General features: G+C 39.4%; 1 long non-coding RNA gene across 1 annotated transcript; it reads left to right on the top strand.

Moving 5' to 3' along the window:
• The first annotated feature begins 1107 nt into the window (after positions 1–1107).
• LOC124306431 (uncharacterized) lies at positions 1108–21828 on the top strand. The gene is made up of 3 exons (XR_006908614.1): positions 1108–1118; positions 6158–6163; positions 21688–21828. It is a non-coding gene; the product is annotated as an uncharacterized LOC124306431 (long non-coding RNA).
• Positions 21829–23589: the final 1761 nt, after the last annotated feature.

Below are 23589 nucleotides of genomic sequence, written 5' to 3'. Positions count from 1 at the left end.
CAGAGCTTAGAGATAGAAGATTGGTAAAATAAGACATTCACACACATATAATAGGCAAATGGTGAATTCAGCTTTCCAATAGTATAAACTCCTCACGACCGGAATCCTGTACCTAATCAGTTTATTACAATTAAATTTCGTGAGGTGCTGCTGCTGCCTTCTTTTTGCACGATGTGGTGGAAACATGTATATAATATTTTGCTTGTTTTAATGCTTTATAACTGCATTAGATTCTTTTCACTCATTTGTTATTCTTAATCTCCTTTGTTCACTCTTCAACAAATAATTCAAGGATAACTGAATAAGCCTTTTCGTGCACTTTGGCATAATTAACTCTGAACTTGTGATTGTGAGTGGTTCTGCTGCGTTGAGTAGAAATGATGTCTATTAGTGCACATAATTGAGCCACCAGATAATAAACAATTTTTTTTTCACATCTTGTTTCAGAGGCTGCAAAATTGGCGTGTACAGATAATCCAGTCGAATATTCAGATTTAATTATAGAAAATGCGATAAAAGATTGGTTGAAGCTAGCCACAAGTAGGTATACATATTCAATTGCGGGAAAAAAATCCGAAAATGGACCCACGCAGCATCCGCCTTCACCGCCCCCACTACTGCCGCCGAATTCACCCAACAATCGCAGGGTATAGCAACAAAACGTCAAAAGATAGTCCGCTATATCGTTTCATTGTAGTTCTTCTTTTTGCGTGCCATTTTAAAACTATTTTAGTTGTTTGCATAATTTTTTTCTTCTTTTAATTTTGGCTACATGCACTCTGTTCGTACCCATATTTTTTAAGTTTAGATGAGTTATTCGTAGTACCTCACTTGTTCCTAATACTAACAATTTTTCACATTTAATTTCTTCTTTGAAAGTATAAGTCCGATTCACTTCTTGCATCCTATTATTTTATATTAAATTTGAGTTTTTCTTTTAACCACACCAAAACAAGTACACAATTTTCAAAAGTGTATCTAATTTATCTACCTTATTGCACTCAAACGATTTTGCACTTTCATTAGTCGTAATACCTATTTGCCAAGAAAGTTTTACTTTGGATAAATCCTTTTTAATTTGGATAAAGTTTTTATTCTGGATAAATCTTTACTACGGTGTTGGTGATCTATATAATCAAAATATAGCCGGCGCTCATTCGCGTTCTACTTTTTTTTCAATTTTCTAAATCATTTCATGAATCGTTTTAGAGTTACATTATCATATCCGTACATGTGATACCCTATTAAAATGTATATTGTATGTAAATGTATGTGCTATGGTATGTGCATTACATATTTGATATTTTTTCGAACCTTCGGGATATATGATATTTGTTTACAAATTACCTAGCCTTGTGATTGGCGATAACACATGTAACTCGTTGATCCAATGCGTTCTATATGTAATAAAGATATAAATCGCGTAAAATGAATATGATATATCAATAGTTAACAACTTGTGTTTGTTGTTTTTTTCTTGTTTTTTTTTCGACTTTTGGAAATCTTTTTCTAAAATGGTCAAGTACTACATTATCATAACCGTACATGCTATCACTATCGAAAATGTAAAATGTACCGTTTTTTGTTTTAAGCTTTATATAATATATTAGGGTTTTGCAACAACTCACTCAGCTTTATGATTCGCAAAATCGTAAGTCGGTGATCCAACGCGTTCTATGTAATATTAATCTAATCGGTGCAAACATGAATGTGATATATGAATAGTCAACTTCTTGTGTTATATTATTTTTGTTACTTTTGAAAATCTTTTTCTTAAATGTTTAAGTACTTGAAATGTAAAATGCATCTCTTTTTTTGTTCCACAATCTATATATGTTATATAGTATGTAGTATTTTATTTTAGTATAGCGGAGAAATATAGTGTGTACATGTGTATATTGTGACGTGGTATTTCGTACCCCGTCACTTTGTTTAATTATCGCATTTCCCCAGGTGCAGATATCGCTAAAAATAACGAAAGCACGTCTGAGGCCAATACTCAAAAAATGAACGACTAATTATCTTTAAGTTGAATTCTCTTTACTAAGCTAATTGTATGCTATTTTCTAATTCTGGAATGCTTCACGAGAACCATCCGCGAGACCTTCGCGCCAAGATACTAGGACACTGCATGACAGGGGTCACGTACCAGCTCAACATCGACCACCACCGACTACAGACGAACGAATACCGCTGAAACCACTCCCGATGGATGCCTATCTAGTTGTCGAACAGGGTCGTGCGTGATGCACAAACAGCACCTCCAACTATTTGAGATTTATCGGCCAGGAGCCGAACCACGAACGAATGCTTCTACCGCTCGGATGCATCGTCAGGCGGCGTACAGGGCTGTGCGTCGAAAACACAACAAAGCCTCCCGTCGACGATACTTATCAGCCTGGAGCTGAACCGACCCTAACATCTACTAAGTCGTTGACTATCCAATAGAAGACGGTTTTCTCTTCACGAACCGTCTTATCGAAGGACTGCGGCGTGGAATAGGCTAATGATATGCTGACCACGTGGATCTGGTGGATCTAGTGTGGGGATCCGGGTTGAGGGCCACCACCACCAGATCGTTCCGGCATGAGGGCTTCGATGAGCGAGGGCCGGGATGCAGCGCCGACGAAATAGCTACAACGGGGAGTACCAGTAAAGCAAGGAGTGAGTTACAGTCGGTCGCAAGTCCAAAGGACCGGTGACGTAACATTGCCGCACACCTCAATATCGCAACACATGAGCAGTACGACCTCCCCTCTCACCAACGATACCGCACAGCTGAAGGAAAACATCTCTAACCACCTTCCGACGTCCCGATACCTCGATACCTGTCGTCGAGGGAGAAGAAAAACAAGCGGCGAGGGATTATCGCCGCCTACCCGTGGACCAGGCCACGCGACCTGCTGGTCCAATTAGAATACCGCAAATTTTAGGAAGAATCACGTGACAGCAGCTCGACGAAAATCAGGATCATCGCTCATCTCGTCACTCTACGTTCAGTTTTCGCAGTAAACAGACGTGTTCTCGTTAGAAAGTTTCTCGTATCATTATCGCATCTATATCGCATTCTATACCAGTTTCTATCTTCTTTTACGTAAGTGAGGTTCCTTTTCTATTTTGTGAAGCCACGAGATTACTTGCAATATATCGTACCTTTACCTTTATCTCTTTTTCTCTTTACCTTGCAGTTGGTCTGCTTGAGCCAATTGGGCTCGTATCTTTTCTCTTTATCTTGCAGTTGGTCTGATTGAGCCACCTGGGCTCGTACCTTATTCTCTCTCATCTCTTATCTTGTCCCTTTCTCTGTCTTATTGCAAGTAACTTCGCGACTGGTTGACTATTACTTACGCATTGTAGTGACTATCGCTTTATTTTGTTATCTTTTCTCTGATTAGTTATATCTGTCTCTTTACCTATTACCGTTGATTATCGTATCTTAGTGAGTGTACCGCGGGAGCGATCTTACATCGCTGCGCGGTCCCGCTCGTCGTTCATTTGACATTGGAGTATTGTACCGTATCGCATAACATCTTTTTCACTATTTTCTTCGCTAATATCGCTGATCGTAGTTGTCCGTAGTCTATTTGGTTTGCCGTACGTTGCATATTAATTATCTTGAATATTGTTTGTCTTATCTTGAATTGCCTTTTATCGTACCGAATATTATCTCTCTTTCTCTCGCACTTACCGCAAACTAGAGACTACGTATTATCTGTTATTCTCTATATTTTATGATAATTTTCTATGACCTGTTGCTTGAATTTACCTTGTAATTCATAATTCCCTGTCTGCCTATTTCTGATCATTCTGGTAATGTGATAACTATTACAATTGTTGTATTTCGCATGTGTTTATAATCGCTTCTCATATTTTATGATTTATTTGATTACCGCTTAATTTAAGTACAGTATATCTTTTTCTGTTCGGCCTATCTATCATCAAACCGTGTTAATCGTTACCTTTAGTATCGCGAGCTTGCGCATATTTCCCGCTTATTCGGAAAACGTTCCGTTGTTTGTTAACTCTCTCGCTTAACCTTTCTCTGGCTGTAAATATTGTTAATTATCGCATTTATCGTAATTGTAACTCAATCTCTTCAGCTACTTGCTTGTCATTAAACTTACCGCTTCCTGCTTAATATATTTGATATTATTCCTGCTTCACCTGTTTCTTATTTTATCTATTGGATTCGACTTCGCCCCTCTACCATTATCTTGTCTCTCTGAGCGAACTGTGCAAAACCGTCGTAGAACCTGACCTTACCTTTATCTATTACCTTTACCTTTACCTTTGTCCTTTTCTCTAATTATCTATTTTTGACGCGTGTGCGTCTGGCGCCCAACAATCGTATCTTTCTCCCTTAGTATCTCTCTCTATCTAATTATTTAGGTTAGCGACTGCGCCGTAGGGTAACCAATTATCGTTATATCGTTTTTACCCTCTCAAAATATTGGTTACAATATATGTGGCAAATATTGTTCCGAATGACGAAAAAAGAATGCTGTCTAAGTTTAAGCACTCAATATTAATATTTACAGGTGCATCGTCGCGATTTTGTATTTCCCATTTACATAACATGAAATTTTTTTTTTCAACTTTGGAATCTTATAACTCGTCAAGGCTTTAGTGTACTGATGAGACATAACGTATTTTTGAAGTGAATCAAACGCTCTACAAAAACGTAATCATTTTATGATGAATCTTCTCTTTCAAAAGTTATTTAAGGTGTCTAAGGTATTTATGATGGTAAATCACTTTTTGAAAGAGTAGATTTATCATAAAATAATAAGGGTCTTTCTGTGTAGAGCGTTCAATTCCATTTAAAATTATGTTCTGGACTCATCAGAACGCTAATGCGTTGACAAGTTATAAAATTCTAAGCTTAAAAAAAAAATTTCCTATGTTATTCAAGTGGGAAATGGAAAATCACAATGATGCACCTTCAAATATTAATATTAAGAGCTCAAACTTTGACAACATTCCTTTTTCGTCATTTCAAACAATCTTTGCTTCTTGAATTAAATACGTGGAAAATAGTCGTTGAATTCGCATATACTCACAACGAGGGAATAAACGAGTACAATATACGGATATTCGTGACATCCATGAATTCGTATATAAGACGCCGTAGAAATACGTTTAAAATATCACAGATGAATTCGTTGAAGATACTGAAAAATGTCCGCTTGATAGACGATAATTTTTACGTTTTCCCAGAATGTTTTATGTACGTGTAAAATAATCGTTGAATTCACGTATACTCACCACGAGGGAATAAACGAGTACAATATACGGATATTCCCATTATCCATGTATTCGTATGTAAGACGCAAAAGAAAAACGTTTAAAATTTGACATATGCGTCGATGGTGAAATTTTCCCACATCTATACGTTTAAAATGTCACAGATGAATTCGTTGAATAAACTGAAAAATTTCCGCTCGGCATACGTGAAACTAAACGTATGATCAACACGTGTCATATACGCGGTGTATAGTCGTACAAATTATGACCATTTACTTCATGGAATATACGATTGGAGTACATATACATAGAGTATTTATTTCTTGTACATATTCGTTTACTAGATGTCGTGGAGATGCCCCACGTTGGAAAAACTCTAAGGTTGAACCGTTGAATGGATCGAAAAATATCGGCAAAATATGCTACAATAACAACGTTTTCCCCGAATGTTTTGAATACGATGCGGATATTTGTAGAATTCACATACATTCATCAGAAGATTGGTAATATATACAGATATGATGTTATTTATACATAGTTATAATCGTATATAAGACGCAGGGAAAACGTATTTAAAATTTGAAGTATAATTCGGTGAAAAATTCCGCGTATCTATACGTTTAAAATATTAGGTTAGAATAATCGAAGCTTGGGTGATCTGAGTAAGGTAAGTATTATGTATTGATCTTTTAAAACGATAAATTACAGATATAACAGGACTAGGTGATTCGTAACAATGCATCATATCTTAAATGCTGAAAAGAATACAAAATATCATACTATAATATATTATACTGTATCGAAAAGTCGTATTTTTTTTTTTCTTAAAACATTCTGGACATACGTAAAAATTATCGTCTACCAGGCGGACATTTTTCGATTTATTAAACGGTTGGGTCTGATCCGTTGTAAGCGTTTGGTTGTGTGAATTTTTCTACGTTTAATCAACAATCGTGTTCTTATTGGGATGACATCATCAATCATCTCCCGGTTGAATTGCACGTGTCGGGGTATCAATATTGCGGACTTGGAACGAAATTGACCTGGCTTACTCCACAGTAAATACCATCTTCATCCTTCAGATTTTCGAATAATCCAGTGGTTAGTGTACTTTTAGTTTTTTTCTTCGTGATAGTGCCATCAGCCTCGAATATGAGACACAAAGGTAACGTGAGTTTAATTGGTTTCACAAGTAGTTCCCAATCTCCATTGCGATTATTACGAATGAGATTTTGTACTAATTGAATGATCTGTATTTTTTGAATCCAGTATTTGAATCATTGGAATTCCTCATGCTTGCCTCTAATAAGCCCAGAAAACTGTTACTGAAAAATGCAATTTCACTCTTCATGTCATTGAAAATTCCTCGTGCTTCTGATGAATTATCTTCTTCTATTGCCACCTTGAGTGCATCGATATCTAGAAGAATTTTTTCATATAATTCAGTGCCACGTTCCTCGAACAATGCTTGTAGTTTGAGTCGTCTTAGGGCTTCTTCCAGAAGAGAATAACCTTTGACTGCATGTGCATAATTAGATGTATAGAGTACTTGTTCAACTGTATTCGTTTGATAAATATTTGTTTCTTAATAATACTTTTAACGCCGCTTCCATGTAGGTATTCACCAACATAACTTATTGCAGCACCTGTTGAATGAAAATTATTCAGCATTACCACAGTATCTCCGAATTCGATTCAACGTAAGCTTTGTATGGACTGTCAGAAAATTCACGATGATAGTGAAAGTCTACGCCGATTAGTGTAAAATTAAACATTATCGGTGTAATTCGTTCGATTCTTGACACCAAGTGGTTTTAATATCAACACAGTTACCAAGTTACATTTATCATCACATTACTAACAGTGTGTATTTCGAAATGCGATATACGCCTTCATTACAGAAAACTGCAAGTGATTCTTGGTCAAATTAGCACAGTACGTTCTTAAAATTGCAGAGAGCTGTATAGACGGTTGAATACTCTGTCACAGGATACAAAAGAATAGGTAGAAATCCAACAACTGTTTTTGGACGTGAATCATTGAGGAGCAAGGTATTCTAACTAGATTGTCCAGGGATGGGTTGATTTTCTCTCTGATATAGTGGGAACGATTCCTGAGCCCAATAGAGTCGAGATAAAGACGAAATTAGATCCTCTGATCTGATGGGGTAAGACTTGCTTTTCGTTTATTCGACATTCTGATGTGATAGTAATTGGTGCTGTGCACTTGTAAAATTCTCCAAGTTCTTGACATGCCAATTCTACATCAACTATCCGATTAACTCGGTTTATCTGTTTTTCGGCAACTTTTGGTTTACGTTGTAGATACGTGCATTCCATTCATTTCAGAATTTGTAACTTCCTCATGGTCAAAGTTATCAAATACAGCGGTAGTAAACTTCGAGGTATCGTGATAAGCAGGAAGAGGGATATTACCATCTTGAAATTCTTCTACGGTGAATGCCACTAGAGCAGTACGATGTCTTTGAACGTCATTGTAGGAAATACTAAATCCCTCTGCGATGGACGGTTTTCATCAGAGTAGCATTTCTACTCGTATAATTAATATTAATCTAAAATGTTTTCTTTCATTTGCTAGGTCGCAAGTAGCGCTATTTGGAGATACAGAGTTTGACTTATTCATACAACGATATCGTTAATAAGTGTAGGTATATTTTAGGCTAAACTAAGCTTATAACATCGTAATTACAATTATTTTAATGCAGTAGTGTACACAAGCCTATATGAGCAGGTTACCTCTCATCTTACTTCCATATTTTTATTTTATTTATATCTTTTTGGTAGCGCAACAGCAGATCTCGGTAGCAATATGGTAGTTACCTATTTGTAATATGGTTTTCGCAAGGTTTTAAACCTTTCAGTCATAGTGGGACTACTACGGTCCCAACTTTTGAAAAATCACCTCAGAGCTCTAGTATTGAACCAAGGCCTCTGAAAATACATATCTAGGGGTTTTTTGAGTCGCTGATCACGAACATGAGGTCAGATTTTGAAAATTCAAAATGATGGATCCGCTATAGTCGGTCAAATTGTGCAATGTAACAATAAAAATTTCAATTACGTAAAATCTTACTTTATCAGGAATATTCCTTCAAATATACATTAGAAATAAATATTTCAGTTAATTTAAGATGAAATTTGAGATAATTAAAATCCGTGGTTCCTTATCATTATCATTGATATATATATATATATATATATATATATGGGCTATTCCGCGTCAACCGGATCAGTCATCTCTCAGATATTTTTTTAATTTGGCATGTGGATTGTGTGTGAGGAGTTAGATTTTTGTGCCAAAGCGCGAATCTCATAATGCAAAATTCGATTTTTTATTAACAATAACAAATTAGACTCCCATTTTTTTCAAAAATTCATAACTTTGGCAAAAAATTAGATACAATATATATTTTTTTTTCAAATTACGCGGAAAGCTCCATAGAATTTAAAAAAAAATACGAAATGGTAAAAAAAAGTTGTTATCAATTGTTTATTTAACAATTAATTTTTCAAAGATTTTTAAAACAGTGACTGACACGATCAAAAAATTTTTTTTAAATTCTGACATATTCCTTGAACTGTACTACAACCTGTGAATTAATTCCAGAGGGGTGTTTTTCTTCGTTTTTGAGTAAAAAATCATTAAAGGTGTCGATGCGCGTGAAATTGCGGCGCGCCGAGTCTCTACGTAATGGCGGGCGGCCGGTTGCCGTCCACCGCTACCCCGCGGTGGCGTCGCAGCGTTATTTTAGAGTCATTTTCACGATGTAGGACATGATTGAAAAATCTGAAAAAAATACTGTACCTTCACAAGGCCTGCTCAAAGCGATAAGTGTAGTTTCAGGAATGTGTTTTTCACCGTTTTTTTATTACAGAGATTCGAAATACACACCATGAGAGTGCACATAAATGATAATAATTACATAACTTGCTACTTATTTTAAAATAAAAACACATTCTTGAAACTTCACTTATCGCTTTGAGCAGGCCTTGTGAAGGTACAGTATTTTTTTCAGATTTTTCAATCATGTCCTACATCGTGAAAATGACTCTAAAATAACGCTGCGACGCCACCGCGGGGTAGCGGTGGACGGCAACCGGCCGCCCGCCATTACGTAGAGACTCGGCGCGCCGCAATTTCACGCGCATCGACACCTTTAATGATTTTTTACTCAAAAACGAAGAAAAACACCCCTCTGGAATTAATTCACAGGTTGTAGTACAGTTCAAGGAACATGTCAGAATTTAAAAAAAATTTTTTGATCGTGTCAGTCACTGTTTTAAAAATCTTTGAAAAATTAATTGTTAAATAAACAATTGATAACAACTTTTTTTTACCATTTCGTATTTTTTTTTAAATTCTATGGAGTTTTCCGCGTAATTTGAAAAAAAAATATATATTGTATCTAATTTTTTGCCAAAGTTATGAATTTTTGAAAAAAATGGGAGTCTAATTTGTTATTGTTAATAAAAAATCGAATTTTGCATTATGAGATTCGCGCTTTGGCACAAAAATCTAACTCCTCACACACAATCCACATGCCAAATTAAAAAAATATCTGAGAGATGACTGATCCGGTTGACGCGGAATAGCCCATATATATATGTGTGTGCGTGCGTGCGTCATAAAAGGGATATTGAAAAAAAAACAAATAGAAGAAAAAAACAATATAAAAACAAAAGAAAACACAAACAAAAATTAAAAAAAAGAAACCAAAAATAAAAGAAAAACACAAAAAACAGAAAAAGGCAACAAAAAACACACAGATGTTACGTCCTCCAGACTTCTTATTCCTTTCACACACTCTTAGTTACCTTACGCTCAGTAGTCTACTCTTATCGTTCGCGAGTCAGCAGATTCTTCTATAACTCGCGGCTAGCTTGCCTTCTACATCCCGCCAAACTAGGCAGATCAATCCTATCGCTCAAGCAAGACACCTATCCCTCTTAACTAATACCATACCTTTTTCCTTCGACCGACTCCGTTGGATTGTCTACTAATAAACAATCATATACTTTGAATCGTTTACCTTCCCTTAATACCGATCCCTTTCTATTCCATTCACTTCCTGTACTGGGAGTAGTAGCACTCGAGTGCATAGTCCACGTGAACGGACCCTATAATAGCCAAATAACACCTTGGCTGGGCGTGGAGTAAGCTCCGATTACCGCTCATCGGAGCCTACGCAATCTACCCCGTAACACAGAAAACACAAGAAAAAACAGGAAAAAAAACAAAAAAACAAAGAAAAATCAGAAAAAAAAACAAACAAAAAAGTGGAACCAGATGCTCTCCACGTCCTCGTCGTTAGTTCCGGGTACGGCTAAGAGCAAGACACGAATATAAACAAAGAAAGATAAGATGGCATTTGCCATCTTGGATTTAGAAATAATGAAGTTATGACTTCAGATTCGTGATCAGCCATTCCGATACCCCCCAAATGACCAAATTCAGGTCAAAATATTGAGCAAAAAGATATAAGATATTTCATTTCATTCATTTCAAATACGGGCAGAGCCCAATTACACGGTCGACGAAGATCAACGATCAAAATTTTTAAGAGAGAGACTGAGCGAATGATTTTCAATGGAAATAGGTGCTCACTCAAAGATTACACAAACCAATTGGTACAATAATAAAAACAATAAAAATGAAAATAAAATTCAAATAAAAATGAACCACGAGGTTAAGATATAAATGAGTAAGAAGTTTCTTCTCTGCATGCACGCTGTAAGGAGACTGTAATGTGTAGATGTTATGTTTACCTTTTTTGAATTCTTTGCTTCCGATGAGAAGCGTGTAAGACGGCAATGCCGTCTAATAAATGAGATGCGCATGTGCAAATCATTAATCTACGAGAGAATTTTGTTGAAAGAATGTAAATTTGAAAACTGGTGAATTTGAAAAATTAACGACGGGGCCAGGAATCGAACCTGGTATCTAGAGATGCTTGACCGGACCTTTACTCCACTAGACCACCTAGCCGCCCTGACTCTGTTGCCGTTAATTTCTCTCATCACCAGTGAGTTCAAATTTGTTTTCCTGTGCCCGATTTATGTATGAGTAAGAAGTTTCTTCTCTGCATGCACGCTGTAAGGAGACTGTAGTGTGTAGATATTATGTTTACTCTTTTTGAATCCTTTGCTTCCGATAAGAAGCCCGTAAGACGGCAATGCCGTCTAATAAATGAGATGCGGATGTGCAAATCATCAATCTACGAGAGAATTTTGTTGAAAGAATGTAAATTTGAAAACTGGTGAATTTGAAAAATTAACGACGGAGCCAGAAATCGAACCTAGTATCTAGAGATGCTTGACCGGAGCCTTACTCCACTAGACCACCTAGCCGCCCTGACTCTGTTGTTAATTTCTCTCATCACCAGTGAGTTCAGATATAAAACTTGCTCCACGATATCGGATCCGCCAGTTTGAATTTTGAAAATCTGATGCCAGATTCATAATCAGCGACCCCGAAAACCACTGAGTACAAATTTTTAGAAGAATTAATAAGTATTTGGAATTTCACGTCCGCCATATTGGATCCGCCATTTTGAATTTTGAAAATCTAATGCCGGATTCGTAATCAGCGACCCCGAAAACCCCCGGGTACCAATTTTCATTGAAATCGGTGCAGATGAAAAATGCATGACTGGACGGGTTGAGTACTGGTGGGTTTAGAGGAAATGGGGGTGGTGTGTAAGGAACAGCATCGCGAGTCTTTACCTTTTTCGGGAATTGATGAGACTTTACTATGTGTGTGCGATTTTAAATTTATTGAGATCGACTATTTTAGTCTTGTTTAACGTGACGTATATTTCGGAGTTAACGTCACCTATTATGCGTTTGATTGCATATGGACCTTTATCTTGGAATTTTGATCTTGTTTCGTCCAATAGTTAGACAACTTGTCCTACTTCAAATCGTTGTGGATTAATCGATTTGACATAGCGTTGTTTACTTTTTCATTTTGTTTGGTTCAAGTTCAACGCGGTGTGTTTACGGATGCCTGTGATATTCGCTATTAGATCGAGGAGGAATGTGCCGTATGTATGCGTGGATGTGTTGCCTCTGTCGCATCTGTCGGTAGTTTAGCTTCCGAACCGAAGATTAGCTGGCGAGGTAAATAATACGTACTCTTGTGTTTTGCTGTATTATAGCAGAAAATAGCGAAACTAAAACTAAACTATCGTCCCAATCTTTACCTGCATTGGTACAATGATTGATGAATTCGGTAATTACAAGGTGACTTCTTTCTACTGAGCTGTTTGATTGCGGTCTATAGGCAGTTATTCGTAGTTGTTTGATCTTGAAGAGCCTACAAATTTTTTTGAAAGCGGTACTCATGAAATTTCATCCCTGGTCAGTGAGTACAGTTCGCGGAGATCCACAGCGCGTGATGTATTCTTTAGCAAATACTGTCCCTATCGTCTTTGCCGTAGCATCGGGAATTGGAATGGCATCTAACAACTTGGTCAGATTGCACCGGATCTTCAAAAGGTAGCGGTTATTTGATTTCGTAACAGGAAGTGGACCAACTAAATCTAGGGCTACTTTGTCAAAGGCCTCTGTGGGCGTGTAAGTGATTGACATGGGTAATCTCGTTTTGATCCTGACTAGATTTTTCTTTAGCAACTGCCGCAAGATCTGATGAAATTTTGAATTTGCTTTTTCATATTTGACCAAAAATATTTTTCTCTTATTTTATTAACAACATTTGTAACGCCTTAGTGTCCTCCAATCAGTGACTCGTGGTACTCCATGATCATGTCTTCGCGTAACCGTTCGTCTGGTACAATTGTAGTATCTTGACAAAGTGTTACTCGAATGTCTAAATCCGTAAAAATGTGATAAATGAGTTTTTTGAAGATAGATCGTAAAATATCATCTACTCCTGGTCCTGATGTAGAGAAAGATATGGATCGAATGTCTAGTCCGGACAAGATAATTCTCAAGTTCACTAACGTATGAAAAATGTCAAGTCTACTCGGGTCTGATTGGCGTGATTTCACTAAAAGGGTCAAAATGTATTTGTTGTTTTTCAACTTGGTTTTAATAACATCAGATTTTTCTGGATTCTGGATTTGAAGGGATTCCAGGTTTATTAGATTTTCGTCTATCAACTGTTTTTCTAGTCCTTCTGCCCAACGACAATCAGCTGAAACGAAATGAGCGTAATTATCGCACAACATGAGAAATCCGTTATTAGTTTCGGCTACGTTAGGTAATGGTAATATGTCGTTTTCATTTTGTATAAAGCAATCTGAGCAGCAAAAGTTGTCATTGTCAATATGGGGGCGGTCCGGATTTCGCTCTTCGGGAGTGTCGCGACGTTGTGAGCGTACAGGTGGTAGCGTCGCCATAGGTACAACGGAGGCATCGCTATCCGTGTCTTCAACAGCTGACTCCGGATCATATATCACGGAGCCACTCTCCGAGATATCAGTTGGGTGATGCAAGGGAGTAGAAACGGTAGTATGTCTTGGAGCCTACCTAGGGCCGGTCCGACGCATCGGCCGACGAGTCGGAGGGGAAGCAGGGATTCTGGGTATTGATGCTTCTGCTTCAGATTCAGAAGATGTCGAGTCATAAGTCGGGTTTTGATAATTACAAATGATGATCGTTATGTCGGAGTCTTTGAATATTGTAACGTGGCATCTTAGACCGCCCGTCACAAGGGCACACAACCGAAGGAAATCTCTAGAAAACGTGTCCCTAACGGGGTACTCCAACCGAACTCGGTACAAAACAGGCAATAACTACTCTTGACTAATTTTTTCTCTGTAAATTCTGTATTTCGCGCTCCGGCGCACTCTAATAAGGTACTTGGACGACAAGGGTCCCGATCACCGAGGGATCAACATCTACCAATATCTACCATTTCCAGCTATAACGGTCCAATGAGACCACACTGGCTACCTTGGTGCACTTCTAAACACCTGGAGTAGCATTCATCCGAACCTCTCGTATCGCCCCGACTACCGTTAAACAGGGATATACAAGTCCTCCCGACAGCCGAGAGCACCACTTCTCAAGGAGAATTCAGCTGCCCGCCTTATCGGATGCCGTAAGAATGGCATACGGGGCACACCGTAGCCTGCCATCTCTCGACTCACCGGCCGGCGCGCGGCCTGGTGCCGGACCGACCCCAAACCACTCCGTCCAGTTTGATAAAGCCCTCGTTCTAAGGATCGACGCAGCCTTCCTATCAGCAAGGACTATAATTATGTGAGTCATGGTCAACGGCTTAGAGTTGCGGTAAGCCGCCGTGTGATTGCATGATTTCAGTAACTCATAATTTTCTCGTCTCGTAACTGCCGAATAATTGATTCTATCGTATTTATGAATTTTTACCGTCCCCGACACATACGAACATATTAAGGAGGACTTGCACAAATTCGACACGTCTGATTATCCGCTTGACAACGCTTATGGAATGCCTCGAGCGAACAAAAAAGTTCTCGCCTTGATTAGAGACGAGAATAACGGTGACATAAGGTTGGGATTTGTAGAATTGGAGGCAAAATTGTACGCATGTCGAGTCTTGGGAGATGAGAAAGACAATAAACGTGCCGAAGGTGTGAGAGGATCAGCGTTGAGAAAAACAACCTTAAACGATTATTTGGAATGTGCGTTGAAACGTGAGAATCTGTCCACAAATCAGCATTTGATATTAAGTCGAAAGCACGAGGTATACACGAGGTAGAACAGCAGAAAGTGGCACTGAGCTGGAATGACGACAAGAGGATCGTGTTTCAAAACACAACCGACACGCTTCCGTGGGGTTACAAGCCTGCACCTTAGCTTTGTAATTACCGTATCGTAATCTATGTAAGACTTAATTTATAACTGTACCATGATGTATAAAATATTATTATGTAGGATGGTGAATGAAAACGCTCCGAAATATAAAAGATTGTACAACGATGCATATGTCTGTCGAATGACTAAAAAATAAAGATGCATACTTGTTATATGTCGGGTACAAAATAAAGAGATACAACCGTTTTTTACAAAAAAAAATTCATTTATTCAAATGTTACATGTCCGATTCGTTTATCCAACTGTTGTGTGTATTGTCAAAACCTAACCATTCAACGAATATTTTTCTTCCACGCTTCTTGAGCACCTTCTCCACCAGACAGATATCCGGATGTTTAACCTTGGGGAGCTTTTGTTCGTAGAAACCACCAGCGATGGGTTGATCTCGGTAGTCTTTGAGCTTGTACGTCACAGGATGAGTATTTTCCACTCAACTTATCGTGAATATTTCAGTCGTCCAATTGGCAGTGTAACCTTTCTCGAAGACATTTTTGAATTTGCTGATTCGAACTTTGTCGCCAGATTTGAATTTTGCCGATATGGTAGGTATCGCTCGAAGCCCTCCGTACGCCTGACGTAATAATAGCCTTTCGTTTGCACCGGTGGCATCCGACGGTTGCATTTTTATGATTCGGTGTTTGGCATTGTTGTAAGCCGAAACCAAATCAGATAAGATGTCGAGCCACTTGTAACTTCCTTGCATACTGAACCGTGTCCCCATTCAACCTTTCAGCGTCCGATTGAAACGTTTACAGAACAAAGCCTTTAAATTACTGTACGTGGAGTAGAGTTTGATTCCGTAACGTGTCATAAGCGATTCAAATTTCGAGATATGAAACTCCGTTCCTCTTTTAAGGGGTAATTTTTCGGTACCCGTCCTTGGACAAGCACAGATTCCATTGCCTTAGTAACCTCGTCTCCGGACTCGCTCTTCATCGGTATGGCCCACGCATATTTTGAAAAAATATCAATGACTGTGAACAAGTACTTGTAGCCTTTGTTTTGTCCAGCGTACGACGTCAAATCAACAAGATCCGTCTGCCAGGTCTCGTCGATACCGCGCACGTCTACACGTCGACGCGGGTAATTCCGGCGTGCAGGCTTATGCAGTTCCGTCACCAGTGCTTGCTTTTTCCCGTTCATATTCCAACGCTCTTAGTCTGGTGTCTAATTCAGAAACGATTTCTGCGTTTTAAATCGACAGGTCTCTGCCTGTTCTAAAGTCTGTGTCAAAGGTATCCAAGGCTTTCTTCGTTGTGATCTCCAAAGCTTTGACCATTTGATCGAGGTTGTCGATTTGTTTTTGCAGCACGTTGAATTTTCGTCTTAAGGTTTTTGAAGTTACAGCATTGTTCGGCTCTGCGAGATCTGCGACATTGCACAGTCTCTTGTTTCGTATATCGTAATGCCCATCTGCTGTTATTTGAAACCCGACACCCGGAGGACCGCGAGTGCTCGCAGCTGTGTTTTTATTGAGCTGACGTCCAAATACGTCGACGCTCATCTCATAAATGATTGCGGAGTTGACGAGAATTGACTAATAAATGATTCCAGCTTCCCGTAATTTTTCCAGAATCGACATAATTTCGTTGTTGTGACTTGTATTTCCAGCCGCTTGAGATGCCATAAGCAAACAAAGACGTTCCACCGGCTTGTTAGCGTCGTCCCAGAAAATATAATCTGTTTCAACGCCTTGTCGAGTAACCCAAGCCTGAGGTAGCAGAACACCTTTGCCCGTACGCTTCGACATCTGTGAAGATGGTGTGACGCCTTTGCCTGACGTAGAAATATTGAGCAGCTCAGCAATTAAATCCTTAAATTTGGCGCTCTGAACGTTTTGGATAGGCTCGGTGGCGCTATAGTACTTCTATGAGCATTTGTTGCGAGAAGGATATTTCTGTAATTCTCCTTGTCGTTGCGGGTGACGTGAGCGCTGTTGGGCATCTTTTTAAACAGCAGCTCCAGCAGTCCCTGAGTTTTCGGATAGAGCGTGCCGCCTATGCGAACGGAATCGCGCTTGAAAGCTTATCGGTGAGTCACCAACCATCAGCCTGGCAGTAGAAAGACTCCGTACCCCGTACACGGTGTCTAACTCGTGCTGTCTGTTTGTCGTTGAGCACCTCAAGATATTCATTTTCTGATCTCACCGACGATTCCGTGACAGTTTGATCCTCTTCCTCTGCATTTGCAGAAAAATCTTCGGCTTCCATTTCGTTCTTTGGCTCATCGTTCGTTTCAGTTTTGAGTTCTTCCTTCACCTCTTCCTTGACAAGTTTCGTGCCTCGAGAAACATTGACTAATTCCTGCAGCGGGGTTACCACAGGTTTAAAGACATCCTTCACTGTTTCCTGCAGCGACACTTTTCCCGTCTTGAGGATTCTGTGCTTACGACGAATTGCATTACTCGCTTGAGCGATACGATGCAAGACTTCTTTTTCCTTACGAATTTCTTGCATGTTGAAACAACTAGTTCTGGAGAACTACGGTTTCGTCGCCTTCGAAGATCGTGTATTTTATTCTTTTGTAATGTTTAGAAATTGTCAAATCCCCTCCTATACCGACCATTACCGAGCTCTCTATCCTTGTCGATCACTACGAACCCATATTTGTCACCGTTTCAGCATGCCGCACACAAGTCTTCAAACTCTACGGACGACATATCGGTGTTTACATGATCGTTGTATACATGTATCAGATTCATCTCGTCTTGGTTGAATAAGACCAGCAAGTTGGTGTTGTCGCGCACGAGATGCTAAGGGATTCGAGCGTACGTCTGACAAAGATAGAAACAGTCTACATCGTGATGTCTACCCATACAAAAGTAAGCGCGTATGTTATCCTGCTTCTTGCACGATACGTTATCGAATATCATGATCGAGCTAGGTTGCGTTTCGTTCGGTGCAATGACGTGCTCATGCTCGTCAAAGGGGTCATACTCAACACCGTCGACATTTTTGAGCACTTGACTCAGAAACTGGTGTTTCGGTTGATTGAGAGATTTTGAGTAAACGTACAGATTGTGACGGGTTTTGAGTCCGCACGAATAATATGGGTGGGGAAGACAATTAGAGACGGGGCGGATATAGTCGGTAAAACTTAGTGTGTGTATTTTTTTCTTTTGCACCAGGGCTCGACTTAAATTAAGATGTACAAAAGGGGTTGTAGACGTAAGCGGTGGCTGATCACGCCTCAGCCCTTAGCGTTGCTTAATACTAACTTACAGATACGCGCGCAGGGGGGGGGGGGGGGGAAGGAGTGTGGGAGGTGACGGGGAATGTGGGGTCGGAAGGGTTGATATGGCGAGGGGAGGGTGGTGTAGAGTGACGGGGAGTGTGTGGTAGACAGGGTTGGTATTGCGAGGGGAGGAGCAGATCGGCGATAGAAGGCAGGCTAACCTGGTGACGTCGACGTGTGTGTGTGGAGGTCTCGAGGTGCGGTGGAGGGTAGCTGGGTGTTCGGTGTGTGTGTGTGTGTCGGTGACTCTCTCTCTTTCTTTCTCTCTCTCTCTCGCTTTCGCTCTTACGTTTGGTCTACGCCGGTGTGGCTGCTGCTACGGCCGTGCTCGTACTGAATCTCGCGCTCGGCTCTGCCGAGCGTCGGGGGGCTTCGATGATGTTCGGGTCTTTTCCGACGGGACAGGGCTCACCCGTTCGGCTCTTCCCCGCGGGTTTGGGGTTTGTTGTGACTTGCACTCTAGGTGCAACGTCACAAGATTTTCGAACCTCAAACCGTTCGGACGCATTATAAGCGCAAATAATGCGTTGATTTTGCCACAGTTAGATGGTCCGCAGAATACCGCATGTATACCACTCGGCAGCAACTCGCCATGACGTTTTTTCCGTTTTGTACTCTGCTGCGTAAATTTGTCAAAATTCATCACGGACGGCTTGTTCGATGAGTCTCGAACTTCATCTCGAACGTGAGTGGCTGGATTTTCTATAAATGCATCGTTTATAACAACTTTCTCTCGGTCGCGGAGCGAACATGATTATGCACACACGTGATCGTGAGCGATCGTAAAAAAAGCGATCAAGTGGGAAAGGTTTGGTAAATAGCAATATCAACAAACTTCCGATCGAGTTGCATGTTCCCGGTTACCAATACTACGGCCCTGGTACGAAGTTGACGAAAAGACTTGCGACAGGCGATTCCAGTATCAATCCTCTCGATGCAGCGTGTAAGGAACACGATATGACGTACTCGAAAAATCCTGAGAACCTTGAAGCTAGAAGCATTGCGGATAAAATATTAACCGAAAAAGGCTGGAAACGGGTTCTCGCAAAGGACGCAAATTTGGGTGTGAAGGCAGCCGCTTGGGCTGTAGCTAACAGGATGAAGGTGAAAACAAAGTTAGGCATGGGGTGTCGAAAACCTTAGAACGTTTCCTTGAACAAAATCATACGAGCGGCAAAACAGTCTATGATTCGGAGCTACGACGCAAAAACGTACATCAAGTCTGCACTCAAAGGTGCTCGAGAAGCTGTAAAAAAACAAGGTGGTGAACATGATGTCCGATCACCACGTGTTCTACCGGTACCCTCAAAAGTTAGCGGATTTTTACCTTTTCTCATATCTATTTTTGCCGGTCTCAGTGCTACGGGCGCGTTAGCGGGAGGTGCTGCGGGTATAGCAAAGGCTGTAAACGATGCGAGCGCGGCTAAACGAGAATTGGAGGAAAGCAAACGGCATAACAAAACGATAGAAGCGATCGCCTAAGGTAGAGGTCTCCACTTCAAACCTTATAAAAAGGGTTTCGGTCTTCATCTTTCAGAAAACTAAATGTGAAGCTACCACACCGAGCGTTGACCAACTGGGATTTGCTGAAGTATACAAAAATCATGAAAATTCCATACTTCCGAGGTGTCTTTATGCGCAACGAAATGCCCAAAACCGGACCGCGTAAAAACGAAACAGCTGTAGTCAATCTCGACGATCAAGATGGCTCTGGGACACACTGGGTTGCATATAAGAAACGCGGCAGCGATGTAGTTTACTTCGACAGTTTCGGTCATTTTCAACCGCCGTTAGACCACGTGAAATATCTCGGTGTTGGTAGCGTTAAGTACAACGTCGAAAGGTATCAGGATTACGGTACTTTCGATTGCGGACACGTGTGTCTGAAATTTCCAAGCGATGAGCTATATAAACATGACACGTAATTTAATAACGTTAGTCGAGCACTTGCAGTCGTGGATGATTTGTTTACATTAACGATATCGGAAACGTCTTCGACTGTCAAAGCGCAATATTTTTCTCCGATCGAACTTGCTTTGGAAAAAAATCATGTTCTCGGTCTCGTTGAACTGTTTACCTTCAATTCCATTCCCAACGTTGATGTCGGTCACAATAAAATATACGTAGCCGATAAGGTAGTCATTATATCCACTGTCAGCTACGAAATTGAGTATATTGAAAAGTACGTTCAAGACACGTTAAAAAATACCAACATTGAAATTAGCATGAAGCCTTACAATCAACGTTATGCAGCGCAATCAAACGTAACCATATCGTGAATTTGGAACCTGACGATTCTATTGGTCAGCTTCTCGGATTTACACCGCGTGTATTGGCAGCTAACCAAACTCACCATTGGGATATGCCTGTAACTATTCTCAAGGTCAACGCGTTGCGAGTCGAATGCAGCATTACAACGGGCACCTACGTCAATAGACATGAAGTGTATACTAATCACGAATTTTTTTCTATTGTTTCACCATGATATAAGATTGTGGAAGTGCTGTTGCACGTCATTTACCTTCCGATCACCGTCAAGACCATAGATCACGTACAGCTTCGGTTACTCGATCAAGACGGAGATCTGGTTGATTTTCGAGGAGAAGTTATAACTGTGAGACTGCACATCAAATCGCAATAAAAGATGGGTGTTGTATTGTAACGTGGCGTTTCCGAGTCGCCCGTCACAAGGGCACACAACCGTTGTTATTTCTAGTTTACGCGTCCTCAGCAGGGTACTCTAACCGAACTCGATACAAAATAGGCAATAACTACTTTCAACTAATTCTTTTTTTGTAAATTCTTTTTTTTGCGCTTCGGCGCAAGCTAATAAGGTACTTGGACGCCAACGATCCCGACCACCGAGGGACCGATATCTACCGTTTCCAGCTCTCGACGATTTCGCCTACTGACGATCTAATCGGACTATACTGGCTACCTTGGCGCACTCCTATACACCTGGGGTAGCATCCACCCGAACCTCTCGTATCGCCTCGACTGCCGTTAAACAGGGAGATAAAAATCCTCCCGACGGCCGAGGGCACCGCTCCTCAAGGAGGAACCAGCCGCTCGCTCTATCGGATGCCGTGAGGATGGCGTGAAGGGCAGACCGTAGCCTGCCATCTTCCGACTTACCGGCCTGGTGGCGGACCGACCCCAAACCACTACGTCCAGGTTGATAAAGCCATCGTTCCGAGGATCGACGCTGCCTTCCTGTCGGCAAGGACTAATTGTGTAGGTTGTGGTCCACGGTTGAGCCAACCGTCTGACTGCACGACCTCGAGGACAGGCAGCCGGCTACTGCCTGTACAAAAGCCGGTGGAAGTGAACAATGAGGCGTCACTCTCCACTCGGTAACTTTGACCGAGAGGCACCCTGTGTATTAGGGTGGGCCAAAAAAAATGAGTATTTTTTTTTTTACTTTATACTCGGAAAATCGGTTGCTAGATACCTCTAAAGAATTCTCACCAAATATGAGCTCTTAATTTTGATATCAAGGTCCTCCGCTTTACAATTTTGCATTTTTTCCTGAGTATTAGAAAGAAAAATTCATATCTCTTCGACAACTGTTCGTTAAAAAATATCTCTCCTCATATTCTTGTAGGAAATCGAACGCTCTACAAAAAAGGTCTCCTACAATTTTTTCGTCAACCTTACCGTTTAAAAGATATCAAAGCTTAAAGTTTGATTATTTTAAGAGAAATTTCTGTTTTGCTCATGAATTTTTTAACTCGCTTACAAAAAATTTTGATGAATTGCACAACTCATAGTTCTGTAGGAAATTAACTGCTCTACAAAAATGGTGTCCTATGATTTGTCGATTAAGTTAAGCGTTTAAAAGATATTCATCGTCAAACTTCAATGCATACTAATTTTAACAGCTTTTGATGAATAATTCGAAAAATTTCAATTTAATTTATAAGTTTCATGAAAATTTTAGTTTCTGTCATGAAAGTAACTACTGTCAAAGATTTTTGTTTGAAAATTCATTTAAAATTTATTAATTTTATAATCCCTGATTAAACAAAATGATTTAAAGGGTCTAAAAACCATTTAAAATGATTCAAATTTCAGAATTTCAAGTACTGCTCCTTATGGGAGTTAAATTATTTCTAATTATGTTGTTTATTCCGGGATATTTTTATACATTCTATGTTTAATAATTCAATCATCTCGATTATATTGTTAATCATCTCTATGGCGTTTATATGGAAGTTTGTACACAGCATATCTCAAAACTTCATTCCTTCAAATATACATGAAATTTTTTTGTTCGAGAGAATTTTCGTTTTCAATTTCACCGCTTCTTCTGTTCCGCTTCTTCGGTTTGTTTTTTGAAACTAACGCCATCTATGATGTCTATTCTTAATTTATCTTTAGTATTTACCCGTTTTATACTATATTTTCAGTGTCTCTAAACCTCATCATCTTGCATACTTGATTAAAAACTTTATTACAAATAATTTTTATGATTATCACATAAAAATATTTATCAATAGTTAAGCTGTAATGGATAAACAAATTCCTTTGATCGGTGTACCTATGCAAAAAATTTTGGAACGTAATTTACCAACAGTAAAAGAAGTTATGAAAGTGTTTTTCTATCAACTGAAAGTTTTAAAGTGTTCAATCAAACAAAGTGCTAAAAATTCAGTTGATCAAGTTATTGAACTGTGGAAAAAAATCAGATTCCAACTAGTAGACCTCATAATGCTGTTAACAAAATTCTTCGATATCATAATCAATGGTTAAAATTACAAAAAAATTTCAAAAAGAAAAAATCAGCACAAAACCAAAATAAAAAGAAATTTCAGACTGAACTTGAAAAGTTATTTGATATTGTAGATAACAAGTCTTTGAAAGTGGTTGATGATAATGTTAAAAAGTTGTATATGAATTAAAAATTTGGTACTCGAAAAGAAGTTCTTTCTAATAATGAACCAGCGCCGAACTCAACTGTAAATATGATGGAAATAGATGAAAACAGTAAGTGTCTATAATATATTCCTAGATGGTTTTTGAGTTAACAATTCTTGATCATTCTTAAATATTCATCATCAAAATAAATAAATTTTATGCATCTTCACTCTCATTCTTGAAAAAAAACTTTTATTTCAGATTTAGATTAACCATCCACCAGTCATGAAACTGTACCAAGTGAAAAATCAGAATCATTCTCAACGTATACCTTAAGTAGAGTTACAAATTCTGGATCTGATTTAGAGTATCTGTGGCGCCTCGGCCCGGCCTTACCACACCAGCGCCAGGAGGC

Source organism: Neodiprion virginianus, chromosome 1 (assembly GCF_021901495.1).
Source record: "Neodiprion virginianus isolate iyNeoVirg1 chromosome 1, iyNeoVirg1.1, whole genome shotgun sequence".
NCBI lineage: Eukaryota > Metazoa > Arthropoda > Insecta > Hymenoptera > Diprionidae > Neodiprion > Neodiprion virginianus.
The sequence above is the reverse complement of the archived record's forward strand: the minus strand, read 5'-3'. Positions and strand labels throughout refer to the sequence as shown.